This window comes from Rhinatrema bivittatum, chromosome 6 (assembly GCF_901001135.1).
Source record: "Rhinatrema bivittatum chromosome 6, aRhiBiv1.1, whole genome shotgun sequence".
Classification (NCBI taxonomy): Eukaryota; Metazoa; Chordata; class Amphibia; order Gymnophiona; family Rhinatrematidae; genus Rhinatrema; species Rhinatrema bivittatum.
The window spans coordinates 197,324,278-197,340,578 of NC_042620.1; the positions used below are offsets into that span (position 1 = coordinate 197,324,278).

At 42.3% G+C, this 16,301-nt stretch overlaps 1 protein-coding gene across 2 annotated transcripts in view; it reads right to left on the reverse strand.

The window, feature by feature from the left end:
* The window catches only part of IDH1 (isocitrate dehydrogenase (NADP(+)) 1, cytosolic), an 87,930-nt gene that overhangs the window by 57,847 nt on the left and 13,782 nt on the right, over positions 1–16,301 (reverse strand). The window contains exon 2 of one of the 2 annotated variants that reach the window (XM_029606380.1): positions 13,148–13,239. The exons of the other annotated variant lie outside the window; for it this stretch is intronic. The gene's annotated coding sequence lies outside the window, so the exon portion shown is untranslated. The remainder of the gene's footprint in view (positions 1–13,147; positions 13,240–16,301) is intronic. 2 annotated transcript variants of the gene reach the window in all.

The window sequence follows — 16,301 nt, forward strand, 5'->3', positions numbered from 1 at the left end:
AAAGCAAGATCAGCAGGGCCGTGGTGGAGCTCACGTCACCACGGCCCAAAGAAAACAGTCGCGTCTAAACGTGCAGGTGCTCCTCCTTTCTGCCCACGTGGCTCTGGAAGAAAAATGTTGCCGGAGCCGCACGGACAGGAAGGAGGAGGAGCATCAGCCGCGTGCACAAGAGGAGCAGCGCGGCCCGAGAAGACCAGGGCCGCTGCAGAGCCCATCCTGCAGTGGCCCGTGAAGAGGAGGCCCAGAGGTGAGAGAGAGGCTGAGGGTTTGTAGAGTGTGTATGTGTACGTGTATGAGATGAGTTGATAGACTGTGTGTGGGAGTGAAGACCTGAATGTTTGCAGAGACAGCATGTGAGAGCCTCTGTGTGTGTGAGACTCAGACAGCATGTGCCAGTGAGAGCCTGTGTGTATAAATGATTGTATGAGAGAGAGCATGTGAGAGAGAGCGCGCGCGTGAGAGAGCGAAAGCATGTGAGAATGAGAACCTGACTGTGTTTGAGGGAAGAATACAGATGGAGAGAAAAGAAACAGAAAAAAAGGCAATATAAATGGAATTGGCAAAAAAAAAATAAAGAAAGGGAAGGTGGGGAAAAAAAGCCTGTGACCGATTAGAAAACTAAGATCAGACAGCGGATGTAAAAATAAATAAATAAATTACTTTTTACTGATTGGCACATGTAATCTTTGGGAGAGTAGCACTTTCTCTATGCGGATCTCACAATGTACGAGATCAGTATGGAGGAACTGGAAGCCCATGGGGCCTGCACAGAGGAGGCAGCAGAATGGGCTTCAGTGCCAGTAGCAGCAATCAGCACCTCCCCAATAGCCACGCGGCAGCAGTGACAGTGGCAGCAGAGGAATGAGAGAGTCTCTGAGGTTGTGAGGGAGCCAGTGAGAGTATGAGTGTGTATAAGAAAATCCAGGGGAGTAAGAGTGTGTGTATGTTGGAGGGGGGTGTGTGGAGGGGGAGAGAGTGTCAGTGTCTGTGAGAGTGAGAGGTTATGGTTGGGTAAAAGAGCATGAATGTGTATGCATGTAACAGTGTATGTGTGAGAGAGAATGGACATGTGAGTATGTGTGAGAGAGAGAGAGAGGATAACCTCCTAATCCTCGACAATATCAGGGTGACTGGAAATCAAGAGCTCCCATGTATGGACAGCAGGGGCTTTTTAAAATCCTTATTAGTTTTAATTATTGTGTGTTGTTATTTGATATATGTGCTGTTTTGAAATATTTTATTGGTGTTTGGGAAATTGTAAAAAAATGCATATGATTTTAATTAATAGAAATTCTATTTATCAGTAGTTTTAAAGTATTGTTTTACTATTATAACTGATGCTTTGTTTTTTTTTTTGTTTGTTTTTTTTTATTTTATGAGGAATGGTGGTTCTGTTTTTCCATTGTTAATACACAGAGTCTGGCTTCTTGGGGTTTCCATTTCAGTTTTTGTCTAATTTGTGCTCCTTTATTTTGTATTCTGTATTTGGTGAGGGTCTGTCTCTGCTCTGTGAGTGACCATGATGAAAGATTCTGCTAGCATGTAGTGTCTGTATAGGGATCTATAGCAATCGGGTTTGTTTTGTTTCCTCAGTAGGTGATGTATTGGTATTCTAGGACCCAGTGTAATATTTATCCTTGCTTATTCACAGGTAGGGTTATTGTTGTTTGAGTCCTTGGTGTTATTACTGTTATGTTATGATGGGATTGCAGTATAGATTTTGAGTGTCTTTTTTGCGGGGTTTTGTGTTAGTTCACAATGTGCCTGGCAGTGGAAGGTGTTTGTGCTGCTGTTACTGTGAGGTGACACCAGCATTTGAAAATATCTTTTAGTATGATGAGCTGTAAGGGAAACATCCAAGCTCCATTGTTTGGGGGAATTTCAGTGGATGCACAGAGTTAGAGAACTGGAGGTGCAGGATTTATAAATGTCATAATTAAATAAGTATGCACTAAAATCCAACCCCATCCATAACCCCGCCCCCATATGACCAAAGCCCCGCCCCACCATGGAAAAATGGTCTTGTTTGAAGCCGGTCCCTGGTGCAAAAAAGGTTGGGGACCACTGGTTTAGATTACAAAGCCTGGGAGTAAGACATTGGGACAGAGTATGTAAACGTATGCTTTTCTATCCAATGTGAGAACAACAGCTGGCCTGGAGGAAGGTACTTAATTCTACTTCTGCCCTATATTTGTGTGATAAATTGAATGCAAGGACTGTACTGTCCCTTTAAAAAGTGCTATATTCTAAAGCTCATGTTCTTGCATAATAGAAAGAACTAACAGCACCAGGTATCAAAAAACATCAAGATTAAATCCAACATTATTTTATTTAATAGAGTGCATGCAAATACGTTTTTGTGAGCACGTCAATCTTACTGCAGCATTTAAAAGCTGCTGAGTTTCCCTGTGGGTGGTATGCACTGATCACACATTCTTACCCTTCACCTTTCCCACACAGAGCACTATTTAGACATCCAATACTCCCTGCCCACTGTTATGCAATGGCTATGACTGGGCACTTTCAGTTTTAGAAGGTCTGCTAATGTTCAGCCCAGTTCTTAGTTATGTCGAGGCTGAGGCCAGTAGCTCTTTGGTGCTGCTTCTAGATGTAAAACAGAGCTGTATAGACACACAGAAGAGACAGTCCCTGCTCTGTGGAGCTTACAATCTGACACATAAGACAAAAGGTTTCTGGAACTTCAATATTATATGAACTGTTAAAAACAATAAGGCCAAGATCAAAGAGCACCAGTTTTAGGATTTAAATCTGGAGTTTTAGGTGGGATTTGAGTAGGCCACTAACTGAGCATAAAGGTCTCTGCCTTCTAGAAATCTTCATAAGAAAAATAGACAATGGGGTGGGTGTTATAGGGATTTGTTCAACTTGTCAGAGGATATATAAATGAGTTTAATGGATTCAGGAATCAACCAAACAATCCATTCCAGTGGTAATATTTAAAAATTCAGTGACTTATTTTTTATTCTGTCTGATCTAAAATAAGGCACCATTAATTATGATCCTAATTTAAAAACAGATTTATGCACAAGAACTGAGACACATCCTCCAGGGACTCCAAAGAAGTAGTTTAAAACGAAGAATTTCTGCATGTAAATGTTCAGGTGTTAGCACTGCAGCTAATTCAGTTTGTAAAACTAAAATCATTGTGAGGCAAGTAGAGGAAAAATCCTATATGAACAAGGTTTGTTTGTTTTTGTTTTGTTTGGGTTTTTTTTTGGGGGGGGGGGAGCATAGAATTCTAATAGTCATATTGGTCCTAGAAATTAGACCTACATAGTCTCAGAAAGCGAAGTTGCTATCCTGTAACAGGTGTTCTCCTAGGACAGCAGGATGTTAGTCCTCATATGTGGTCGACATCATCATATGAAGCCCTGCATGGAAAACCCGTTAAGCTTCCTAGAAGGTTTGACTGGCACACAGCATGCCACTATCTACACATCCATGCGGGGTCTCTTCAGTCTCGTAAGTAGATTGAAAAAAAAAAAAAAACTAAAAATAAAATTACAGGAATCCAACTCTGTGGGATGGCGGGTGGGTTTCCTGAGGACTAACATCCTGCTGTCCTAGGAGAACACCTGTTACAGGTAAGTAACTTCACTTTCTCCTGGGATAAGCAGGATGGTAGTCCTCATATATGGGTGCATCCCTAGCTACAGGCTGGCTCCGAGAAATAACAGGACCAACAGACATCCAACAGGTGCCAGACACAGAGTGTTGGTAACAGTGGGGATAGTCTGAACTGAAACCAGAGGCCTCACCAAAAATCACCATAGCTCTAACAGAATGAGCTGTGTGGTGGCTCCCCAGTTGCAGTCCTGCTTGGACATAGCAGAAGGAAATGCAGTCTGCTAGCCAGGTGGAGAGAGAGAGAGTCTGCTTAGCAAACAGCCATTCCCAGCCTATTAGAGTCAAAAGAGAAAGAGCTGGGTGGATTGTTTGTGGCCTGCCATTAGGTCCAGGTAGAATGCTAAGGCCCTCTTACAAACAAGTGTGTGCAGCATCCTTTCCCCTTGATTAGGATGAGGCCTAAGGAAGAAAGTAGGCAGGAAAATGGATTGGTTAAGATGGAAATCTCTTGCCACCTTCAGCACGAACTTAAGTTGCATGCGCACAGAACCACCCAGTCATGGAAGAATCTTGTGCAGGACAGATAAGTCACCAATGAATGTAGTTCATTGACCCTGCATGCAGACGTGATGGCTACAGACTGACCTTCCAGGTCAAAATACTTGAGAGTAGAGGAGTGCAGTGGTTCAAACTGTGGTTTCATCAGCTGGGCCAATACTATATTGAGGTCCCAGGAGACTACAGGGGGCCTCAGGGGAGACCGTGGCTGAAGCAACCTACCACAGGCTGCACCAAGATCGGTGACCTGTTCACCTCCTGGTGGTAAGAACCTATTGCACTCAGGTGTACCCGAACTGAGTTGATTTTAAGCCCAGCCTCAGAGAGGTGCAGTAGGTAATCCAGAAGGACATCTCCTCTGAAAGGCCTAGAGACTGCAAGATCAACTGCTCAACATCCAGACTGTGAGCGAAAGGGCCCAGAGGTTGGGGTGGCGCAGCCTGCCCTGATCCTGCGTGAGGAGGTCTGGGGCAGTTCCCAGTTTCAATCCTGCCAGGTTGTAGCAATTATGAATGCACTCAATTAACCAGCTGGATAAAGATCACTAAGGTACTGGTATCCCAAAATGGTTAGGGTCATACGAGACAAAAAGCCGGTTGATTGGCTTGACAATGAGGTTGAGCACATCTTTTATAATATGCTAGGGCCCGTTTGTAGTCCATAGTATGGAGGGCTCTTTTCCTCATGTGCATGGGGCTTTTAGCAAATTGGAAAGCTGATACTACTGTTGGTATAAGTTTTGTCTGGGTTTGAAGAACTGGGATAGAACTGTAGATATGGAAAGTAGTAAATAAGAGCTTGAAGTGTCTAATGGTTCAAAAGGCCTCATCAATTGAGAGAGGACCACATTGAGATCATATGGAACAGGTGGTTTCTGTACAAAAGCCTTTTATAAAATGAGACATGAGTGGGTGTTCAGTACTCTACTATTGTCCTGTCCAGTCCTATCTATTCCAGTAACCTGTCCACAGCTCCCTGTCTGTTTCAGTTCCTGTTTAGTGTCCTGCCCAGTAACCTGGCTTGCTTATCTCTCTCCCTGGCTATGCTCACTATCTTGCCTTGTCTATCGCAGCCCCAGTCCTTGTTCTGTGCTCAACTCCAGTATCCAGGCCAACCCTGCTCTAGCCTCAGTCAGCCTTGCCTTCCAGTCCAGCTTCGGCCAGCTCCTGTACAAAGCTCTGCCTCATCTACCTTCTGTACCCAGCTTTACTAAGCTTCCAGCCTTGCTCCAGTCTGTAAAACCTTGTGCCGGCCTATTCAGCCTTGCTCTCATACCACTAACTCACTATGATGTACTGCTAGAGCAAAGACTTACTGGCTCCCAGAGCCCAAAGGCTCAACCTGCAGGGGAGGTGGGTGGCTAAACAAAGACTGGCCCTAGTCCTGCCCAGCAACCAGCCTTGCAATCCTGTACTGCTTCTGAGGTGGTGTACCCCAAGTGGAAAAACCATGAGAGGTTGACTTAAGGACAGGAGGTCTGCCAACTTTTCATGGACATCCTCATGGATGGAACTGGCTTTTAGCCATGCCATTTGGCTTGCTCCGATGGAAGCTGCAGAGGTAAATGAAGCAGAATCAAATGATTCAAACACCAAACAGAGCTGGTTTTGGACAGCCTCTTCTTAATCCCAGAAAGGGTGAGGAAGTACATTCTGGTCAAAGGATGGTAGATACAGTTTAGTTTTTGAAGACAATCATTGAGGTATTGTATCATGTAGAATTGATAGATAGTAATGCGAACAGAAAAGCATGCACTCTTTTGCCAAAATAGTCCAGAAGTTTATTCGAGAGGGGACCTGGAATGAATATGAATTTTCTTTGCTTTCTTCATAGCAGATTCCATGACGACTGATTGGGGCAGCAGATACACCAGGCCAAAGCCTAGGGACTGTTGGACTCTGTACTTGAAATCCAGCTTTCGAGCAGTGGCAATACCTGAAATCTGTGTTTCCCACGGTTTAATAAGTAGCACTTTGAGTATATCGTGAACTGATAGAGTGACAGGTTAAGCTGGGGTATCCAGAATTTAAACATTTCAAGTAGTTTGGCATATGGATCTTTATCCTTGCAGATATGAACACCTAGTGCTGCTCCTATTTTTGTCATGAATTTTGATGAATGTATAACATGTTCTGGAGGGGAAGTGTGCTCTAAAGGATCTGAAAGTATTCTTATAGAGTCCTTATTGAAGCACAAGAGTATGAGCTCACTAGTCCAGGACTCCAGTGACAAAGGAGGCTCCTCTAATAGAAGCTACAGAGGAACAGCCTGGTCTCAAACCTCTGATGGACTAGACTCCATTGAATTGAGTGTGTGGATGAAGAGCCCCTGATTTGGGGTTCTGATGAGTGTACATCCATAGGGGAGCGGAGGACTCCAACCAGTGGAACTGCCAAAGTGAGAAGAGAGACTGGAATGTTCTGACATTTTAGATAGAAAGGTAAAGAAACTCCTCATAAACCCTGCAACTTGGTTGAGTGACTACTATGTCTTCTGGCCTGAGGTAGGTGAAGGTACATTCTCTTCTGACATGAAGATATCTTGCATGTCAACAGCAGCCTATTTGATGAGAGCAGAACCATTGAACAGACAGGATCCACTGTTTCCAAAGGCCTTCTGCTACCAACCTAGATGGCGTTAGTGCCCTGACAATTGGAGGAGGTAAGGTTAAGTTTACTTCTTCTTCAGATCTCGGGTGACTAGCATACTGCTGTGTAGGTAAACCTGCTAGGTCACAGGAAGCAAAATTACCTGAGGGAGTTGAACACTTGGGCATTTTAGAAGATTGTGAGTCCAGTATGTTCATGAAGAAATTGAGTCAGCAGGAGTAAGGATTACCTGGGCACATCATAAAGTGAAGTGTGCCAAATGCATCGTAGCTTCCATAGGTGCACCAGTGGATCATGCCTTGAATGCATGGTTGCATCAGAAAGACTATGCATCATAGCGGTACATAATCGGGTGCTTCTGGGCTGATGGATCTTGCATTGGGCTACTGGTTGCATCATGCATCCAGCATGTCAATACACTGTGCTTTGAGTGCTTCAATGCACAGTGCTGTGCTATGCCACTGGCTGAAGCAGCATAGTCTGACTGTGCCGGTGCCAACACACAGTGACTCGAATGCTTATGCTTCTTTATAGTAGGTAAGGCAAGTTCCAGGGATTGATGCCACATCTGCTTCAATGCAAAGTAGCCAGCCAAACTAGACTCTGCAGTCTCAGCCAAAGAGGCGGGAGAGTTTTGGATGAGCTGTTAAGTAAGCCTTTACCCTAAAACATATCAATTGTGACTCTGAAGAGATTTACACAGTTCTTCCAAATGCAAGGCCCTGGAAAACTGGGAGTGTTGGGACATCCATCCACAGGTTTCACATTTCTTCTGGTCATGGTTCAGTCCAAGGCATCGATAACAAATCGTGAGAGACATTGAGGTTTTTATTCAGAAGCATTTAGCTGGCTGAGAAGTTAAATAAATCAAACTAGACAGAAATGTCCCATCACTGCTTATAACTCAAAATCTATTCTTTTTTATGTCAAGACTTCAACCATTCTTAATCCCCAAAAGGTGATCTAATATTTTACATCATCCATTTTTTGCCATCTTTTCCAAAGCACCTTAATAAAAGTTTTAGGAAGGGGTTGATGGTTTCATAATTGTGTGTGCCCCCTGGCACTGTTAAATGCTGTCATCTATAATCAACCTCCAACCACCTCCCTTTTGTGCTTTTTTTTTTTTTTTTTAAATGCAATGTCAAGTGCAATTTAAATTGAATGGCTAAAACTAAGACTTCTAAATCGCTCGCCCCACAATTTTTGACACTTAACAACCCCGCTTACTGTCCCGATGTGACCATGTTTCAAACAAACTGTCCTTTTTCAGGGGATATCTGTGCTGTAATCCTCAGGTCCATTTCTGAAAAAGCATAAGTCCTTCGATGATCTACCTTTAATCCAACATGTTGTTCAAAGTCAACTGACCACTGAGCTGAACGTCCTTTATACATCTGACCTAGTAAAACCAACCAACCAGCAAACTCATATCACACCTTACTAATGGACAACGTCCAAATCTAGTAGTCCTCCCAAACACACACCTCCTTTATATCAATGTCGCAAAATTAAGTTCTTCATTCATCTTCCTAAGTATCGATGTCTTTATTGTGTAAATCCAAAACACCTCATGATAATTGATTCCGGCATTCAAATCACCTTCACGAACAGAGCTGTGAAGTTGTTCAATTACAGTCCACTTCAGTTGTGAAAATTCATGCCCCACCTCCACTAGATGTTGAACCATCGGTGCTGTCATTTTAGCCGTATTGAAACGCGACCTATGTTCCACCAATCTTACTTTAATAGGTCATGCTGTTCGTCCCACATAAGTCCTGGGACATGTGCACATAATCACATACAATACATTCATGGAACTGCAATCTGTATGTGTTTCTCCATATCTTGTACCCTGTGACTGGTTCAACCCATTCCTCCCCTATTATGGTGAGAGTTTACACCAACTGCATTGTCCACATTCAAAATGTCCAGTAGGATCCACTGACTGGATTTGGCTTTCCAATTGAGAATGTACAACTTTCTCTGATGTTAATCCCTCTAGTCGTCGCAATCAATGGTAACTCTCGAAAAATTTCATGGAACGCTAGTACATGCCAGTGTTTCTTAATCGCAGCGGCAATAACTCCCACCGCAGTAGTTTGTTTCAAAACACAAACCAACCTTGACTGTTCTCTCACCGGTTTATATTGGAGAAGTTGCTGCCTGTCACTATATTTAGCCCGTTTGTATGCATGTTGTATTGCTTATGAGGATATCCTCAGGCTGAAAATCTTTCCTTTAATAACTTAGCCTATTTTTCAAATTGTAATATACTACAGCAGATTCTTCTAATATGGAAAAACTGGCTAACCGGCAAGCCCATTTTAAAACTCCGGGCCTGATGACTATGAGATTTCAACAGATTGTTCCTATCCGTTGGCTTGCGATATACTGTAATGTGAAACTGACCTTTATTAAAAGACACTGCCACATCCAAAAATGTAACCTTATGCTCTGAATATTGGGCTGTAAATTGTAAGTGTTCATCCAACTGAGAAAATCCTTGAGCAATGTTTCTGAACTAGACCATATCAAAAAGATATCGTCAATGTACCGATACCATTCTTCTATGTGCTCCCACCATAAGGACGAAAAAATAAATCATTCTTCAAAATCTGCAACAAATAAAGTTTGCCCCAGAGGGATGCCATGCACCTGATGGTAATATTACTGACCAAACAAAAAATAATTATTAAACAATATTGTCTTTGTTAGATCCATCAATAAATCAGATGTAATCTGCTGTTGAACTGGACACTGCTGTAAACTGTCATACAATCTGTAAGGGACTATGTTGGGGTATATTCATATATAATGAACTAATGTACATTGTAACCAACCAAATGGTATTTCTCAATATTCAATGATTGTAATGACATCAAAAAATGCTCCGTGTCTTTTATATATGATCTAGTCTGTTGTACAAACGAGTCAACAAAAAGGCTACTGGCTCTAAAACAGAACCATTCTGTGAAAAACTGGTCTAATCAGCGATGCTTCCATATTTTTAGGAATCTTCGGGACTGAATAAATCACCAGTCTTCGTGGATGCGAAACCAATAAATTAAAAAAAAAAAAAAATTTCTTTGGATGTAAGTCCACTCACAGATTGAATGATTCCTTCTATTTTATTCTGAAGGTCTCTAGTGGGGTCACAAATCAAAACTGTATAATAATGTGAATCCTGTAAATGATTCATCATAGCATTGATGTATTTCTCTATCTTGGATCAATACTGCCCCCCCTTTATCCGCAGGTTTAATGATCAGCTCCGATGATTTAGACCAGGGGTCGGGAACCTATGGCTCGCGAGCCAGATGTGGCTCTTTTGATGGCTGCATCTGGCTCGCAGACAAATCTTTAATAAAAAGTAAAAATTTAACAAAACCCCCCACCCTCCTGACTCCCCCCAAGACCTCCAAAATTAATTTACTACAACCCCCCACCCTCTTGACCCCCCCCCCCCCCAAGACCTGCCAAAAGTCCCTGGTGGTCCAGCGGGGGTCCGGGAGCGATCTCCTGGACTTGGGCTGTCGGCTGCCAGTAGTCAAAATGGCGTCGACGGCCCTTTGCCCTTACTATGTCACAGGGGCTACCGCCGCCATTGGTTGACCCCAGTGACATAGTGAGGGCAAAGGGCCGTCGGCGCCATTTTGACTACTGGCAGCCGATAGCCCAAGTCCCGGAGATTGCTCCCGGACCCCCGCTGGACCACCAGGGACTTTTGGCAGGTCTTGGGGGGAGTCAGGAGAGTAGGGGTTGTAGTAAATTAATTTGGTAGGTCTTGGGGAAGTCAGGAGGGTTGTAGTTAGTATGGCTCTCACGGAATTACATTTTAAAATATGTGGCGTTCATGGCTCTCAGCCAAAAAGGTTCTCGACCCCTGATTTTAGACAATCCCTCCAAGGACTGATGTGAATACGGTAGATTTTGTTGCCATTTCATTGATTTAGATTCAAACATTGTCAAATCTTGTAATACTAATAGATGGAAAGTTTGAATATGAGGATCTACCGGTCCCGGAGGTTGCCAAGTGGACCGGGGTTTGACCACAGAACCATCCAGGATTTCCACATAATTTTTAGAAAAGATACAATTTCAAATTCAATTTTCAGATGAAACGTATTGTCACTCTGCTATCAAACTTTGAATGGTACAAAAGATAACCCTTGATTCAAAACCTCTAATTGAGGACCAGTTAATTGAATTGATGATAAATTCACTACCACCGAGGAATCTATATTAGATTCCAATTCTGTGTCTTTGGCATGTCATTTTTTGAAATGTTGCCATGTTACCTGATGCTGTTCTTGCACATCCCCCAGGTCTATTTTTCTCGCCCTTCCACGATATGGCCAGCGCCCTCCTCTGAGTGACTAATGTCCTTCTAAAAAAATGTCCTTGTACATTCACTTCATTGGTGGGTGCTTGTATAGTATCTTCCCCCTTCATCTGAACCACTGGAATTAACATCTGATGAGAATGTGAACCTCACTTTTTTACCCAAAGGTTTATTACCAGACCAATTATAGACCCGATCAAATTTATAATCTGCCTGATCTCTCTTCAATTTATTAAATTTTCCCATTTTTAATCATTGTATGAAATTGATCTAAAGTTGTTTGAAATTTACTCAATTTCTCAACAAATGCTGTCTGATTTAACTGTTGGATTAAAGGAAGATCAAAGGAATTATGCTTTATTAGAAATGACCCGCGGATTACAGCACAGATAGACTATCCCTGTAACATGCCGATTCAGTAAAAGTCACGGGAGAGTGCCCGCTATCCCGGCGCGCGCACAGGCCACTCTCCTGTGCACGCGATTCAGTATTTAAATGAGGGCCCATGGTAAAAAGAGGCGCTAGGGGCACTAGCGCGTCCCTAGCGCCTCTTTTTTTGATAGGAGTGGCGGCTGCCAGCAAGTTTGACAGCAGATGCTCAATTTTGCTGGCGTCTGTTCTCAAACCCGCTGACAGCCACGGGTTCGGAAACCAGCAAAATTGAGCGTCCGGTTTTCAACCCGTGAGCTGTGGGCCGATTTAAAAATTATTTTTTTTAATTTAAAATTTTTTTACTTTGGGACCTCCGACTTAATATCGCCATGATATTAAGTCAGAGGGTGTACAGAAAAGCAGTTTTTACTGCTTTTCTGTACACTTTCCCGGTGCTGGCAGAAATTAACACCTACCTTTGGGTAGGCGCTAATTTCTGAAAGTAAAATGTGCGGCTTGGCTGCACATTTTACTTAGTGAATCGCGCGGGGAATAACTAATAGGGCCAGCAATATGCATTTGCATGTTGCGGGCGCTATTAGTTTCGGGGGGATTGGACACGCGTTAGTGCGCTCCGCCGGAGCACACTGTACTGTATCGGCCTGTGGGTAGTGGAGTGGTTAAGGTGTGTAACTGAGAAGTTATCCAGCTAAATGAATACTTGGGCACTTTTCCAGCTTAGCTGGCTAGAATTTAGTTTGCTAAGGGCCTGATTTACTAAGGCTTTTCTCCCATTCTATGTCTATGTCTATGGGAAAAATGCTTAGTAAATGAGGTCTTAAATTAGGGGCGTTCTGGGGGCATAATTAGGAGTAGTTGAGTTAGCCAAAGTTAAGCCTAGATTAATCATTTGCTATATTTATAGCAGAATGATGGCCCACAAACAAATAAGGAGCAGAAGAGCAATAGTGTGCAGCTGGCCGCATCGTGGCAGTGCAGTTTCACCCACCACAGCTCTATTGTCCCCATAGTGCCACGGGAAGAGGTGTGGTTATTTCCCACAGTGCTGACAGCAATAATGTGAACAATATCTCCCACAGTGCTGCTGGGACATAACTCCGCCCAAACCCTGCCCACACTCCTCCCCTTAATTTGAATAATATCACCACAATGCGCCCGGTATCGCATGCAATAAGGCCACATCGCAGCTTGGCGAATGACACAGTTAACCAGCTAATTTAGTCAGCTAAGTCTGGTCAAGCCAAAGAGCTGTCCTAAAGATAGCTGGGTATACTCAATAGTATTGAACTATTGAATATACCTCCAAAGTTATCCAGATAAATTGATATGGATAACTTTGCTATTCAGAGAGTGACTGAATATGGACCTCTACCTTGCCACAAGGGCAGTTCTTAAAACCACTCACTGTTGTGGATTTTCTTCTGGCTTGATATTTCTTGTTAGGCAAATTTTTTACTTAACATTTATCTTTTTTGATAGCACTTATTTATTTGGATTTTTTTTTATATACCGAAGTATAGCGTTCTGCCTTCACTCTGGTTTACATGATAACAACATAATACATACAGTTAACTTAGAACCTTATTTAACATTCTAATCGAAATTTTATATGAATAAGATAAATCATTTCTTGTAAGAGCAAATTAACACTTACGTTGTTAATTTGGTTTAACAGGAGTCTTGATTGATCGGCGATAGGGGTCTGAAAAGGAGATCACTTCACTTAGAAGTATTGCTGCACTTTCACTTGAAGAAAAAATGAAAAGAAAAAGACAATATATGTTCATGCTTTAGCTCAGACAAAAAATAACCGAAGAGGTTCCCTAGACAATGCCTACAACAGGAGCTCCTGCACACAGTCAGAGCTCAAAGCTCTACAAGCTTGGAGAGACAAGCTCATTTAGTGCCACTGGATGACGACACTCTTATAAACTACACAGGAAAAAATGTTGGCAGGCTGATTGGCTGGTTAAAGCAGCTTAGACAGGAACTAATGTACTTTATTTAGTTAGTTCAATATGATTACACACCTTATCAAAGTAGCTCAGCACAAGCTACAAATAATCCATACAATATATAAAACACTGTATACATAGAATTACAAATAATCAATACAGTATTTAAAACAAGATAAAATATGACAACACACAGCATTAACCAGGCTTATGGTCCCTTTCCCATCCTACCACCCACCTAACCCTCTTAACTTTCCAATTTCTCAAAAGAAATGCTCAAAAAGCCAACATTTGGGAAAAATTCAAGTAAACAAATTAGAATGAGTGTTATAATGAAACTTCTTATAAGGCAATTAAATCTTTAGAGTCTGGAACTCACCTGCTCTGCAGGCAGAAGTGAGCACCACCACTAAAAAATATGACCGTCCAATTGACACTTTACCACACATGAGCCTAGAGGTTCAAAGAGAGCTTTCATCAACTGTACAAAATTTATAAGAGCCTTCTAACCATTTGGAACTCCTTACCGCATGATATTCGCCTGGAGACATACACTCCCATTTTCAAGAAAAAACTGAAAACCTGGCTCTTTCAGCAAGCCTACCCCATGACACCCCCCATTACATAAATATCATTTGTATTGTATATGTGCGATCTACGACTATGAAAGCGGTTTGAATACGGAATACGTTATGTCCCTCATTTTGTACATTGTACTTTTTTGAAGTTATGTTTTCAGTTATCTTATTTAAATTATAGTTTTTAAATCATTATTATTGCTTTCTCTACCCATGACCCTTCCCCTGGTTTTTGTTTTCTTTGGTTATATGTAAGGGCTCCACCCTATAGTTAACTGTATATTTTCTGTTTTATGTAAGGGCTCCGCCTAAAAGTTCTTGTTTATTGTGAACCGACGGACATCGGTATAGAAGAGACTTTAAATAAATAAATTCCCACCCAAAATATAGCTGGCATCCATTATAAAATCTCAAGTCTGGGAGATTGGGGCCACCATTTTGTCTGCTATTAAACTTTGATAACTAATTCTCCGTATTTTAGCTTGCCACCCCTATCATGGTTTATGTTATGCTGGGGTTGCTAAGAGAGAGATGGGTAAGGGGACAGAATAAGAGAGAGACAGCCTTTGGGCAGAGCGACTAGGGAGGACAGGGTGGCTTCAGAGTGAAGGGATTGAGAGAAGGAAAGAGAAACCAGTTTGAAATAGGTGGGGGTGTCAAGAGAGAAACTGGTAGGGAGAAAGGGGAAGGGCGATTCCTACTGTGGGACTGCCCCCCCATGCAGGGCAGTTGCTGGACTAAATGGCATACCAAGTAAGGGTTGCTTTTGGCATCTCCTTCCCATTTCAGCTTGGGTGCTCACAGACTGACTCAAAGATGCCTTTGGGCAGTCACCCTGCATGCCACCTCTGCTCCTGAAAGGGGTTCATCCCATCTCTTGAAAATGTAAGGCTCTTTGGTACTGTGCATTCTGGTTATTTGGCTCTTGGTACATGAAAGGCTGGCCACCACTGATCTACAGCTTTGCACCAAATGGCAAAACTATTTTGATTCATTGTGTTCTAGTTTATTCTTTCCTAGAAGCCAGGAAGAGCCAAGCCACCTCAAAGAATCTACAAGAACAAATCAAATTCCCCTCAACACCCAGACTATGAGGGCTAGGGACTGTGTATTGGAATGAAGTAACATTCCCTGAATCTGCATGATCGGCATTGTGAATGGCCTACACCGACCTGTTTCCTGAGAGGAAACCAAGCTTGCCTTGGCCAAGAAGGAGCTATGAGAATCATAGTTCTTTGGTCTTGTGAATTTTATTAATGTTTTTACAGCCACAGGATTGAAAGGATATATACTGTATACAGAAGACCAACCTCCCAATAAAAAGGAGACGTTATCTCTTATTAGCTTCCAGATCTGGTCTTGAACCACAGTATGCCCTGTTGGAGAGCTTGTACTTTGCTGTGAGGCACAGGGCTGCAAATACAGAGACCTACAAGTAAGCAGAGGAGGCTTGCATACCTGCTTTCAGCCCAGACTTGCTAGTCTGCCCCTGAGGACTCTGATTGGTCCTTAGGAATTTATAAGGTATCACTAGAGCTACCAGTGATCCTGGCAACTTGAAGGCTAGTATGCTGTGATTCCCAGGTCCAGAAGATCCATAATTTAGTCTGAACCAGAGTGAGCATGAATCAACCTTGTCTGAAAATATGTGAACGTTAATGTGATATATTGACCTGGATTTGTCAGAGTATTGTGAATCCACTGTTAATGAAGGTGAAGAAAACATGTTACCTAATGTCATGAATAAGCCTTCCATCAATGAGAAAGATACCTGCCTTTCATACCCTGTAGCTAACAACCTGATAGTTTTGCCTATGAACTGTGTCTTGTATATTGTCAAGCCCTAGCCTGACACCCACTCAAGAAATATCTTGTTTGCTACATTCTGATCTAGGGACCACTTGTGGTGTTGGAGGTCAAGATGGGGGTTGTTTGTCTATGATTCTACTGAATCCTCCATCAGAGTGTTCTATTTTCTAGCTAGGTACATGACCCTTAGGGTTGTCCCAAGAAAGATGACCCAGTTTCACACGTCAAAAAGTGTGTTTCCCTACATTGGGTTCAATACAGGTATTCTATATGATAGATTCACAAACAATATACCCGTATTCACATCTTAAATATTTTACACATTTTATTCCATGTATTTAAAAAAAATACATAAAACATACCCTACATTTGCATACATTCATTCATCCAGTTTCACACGTGACAGTTTCCTGATATAAGAAGAATAACCACATTCCTATCTAATAATTCAGGTAGAAGATAACTA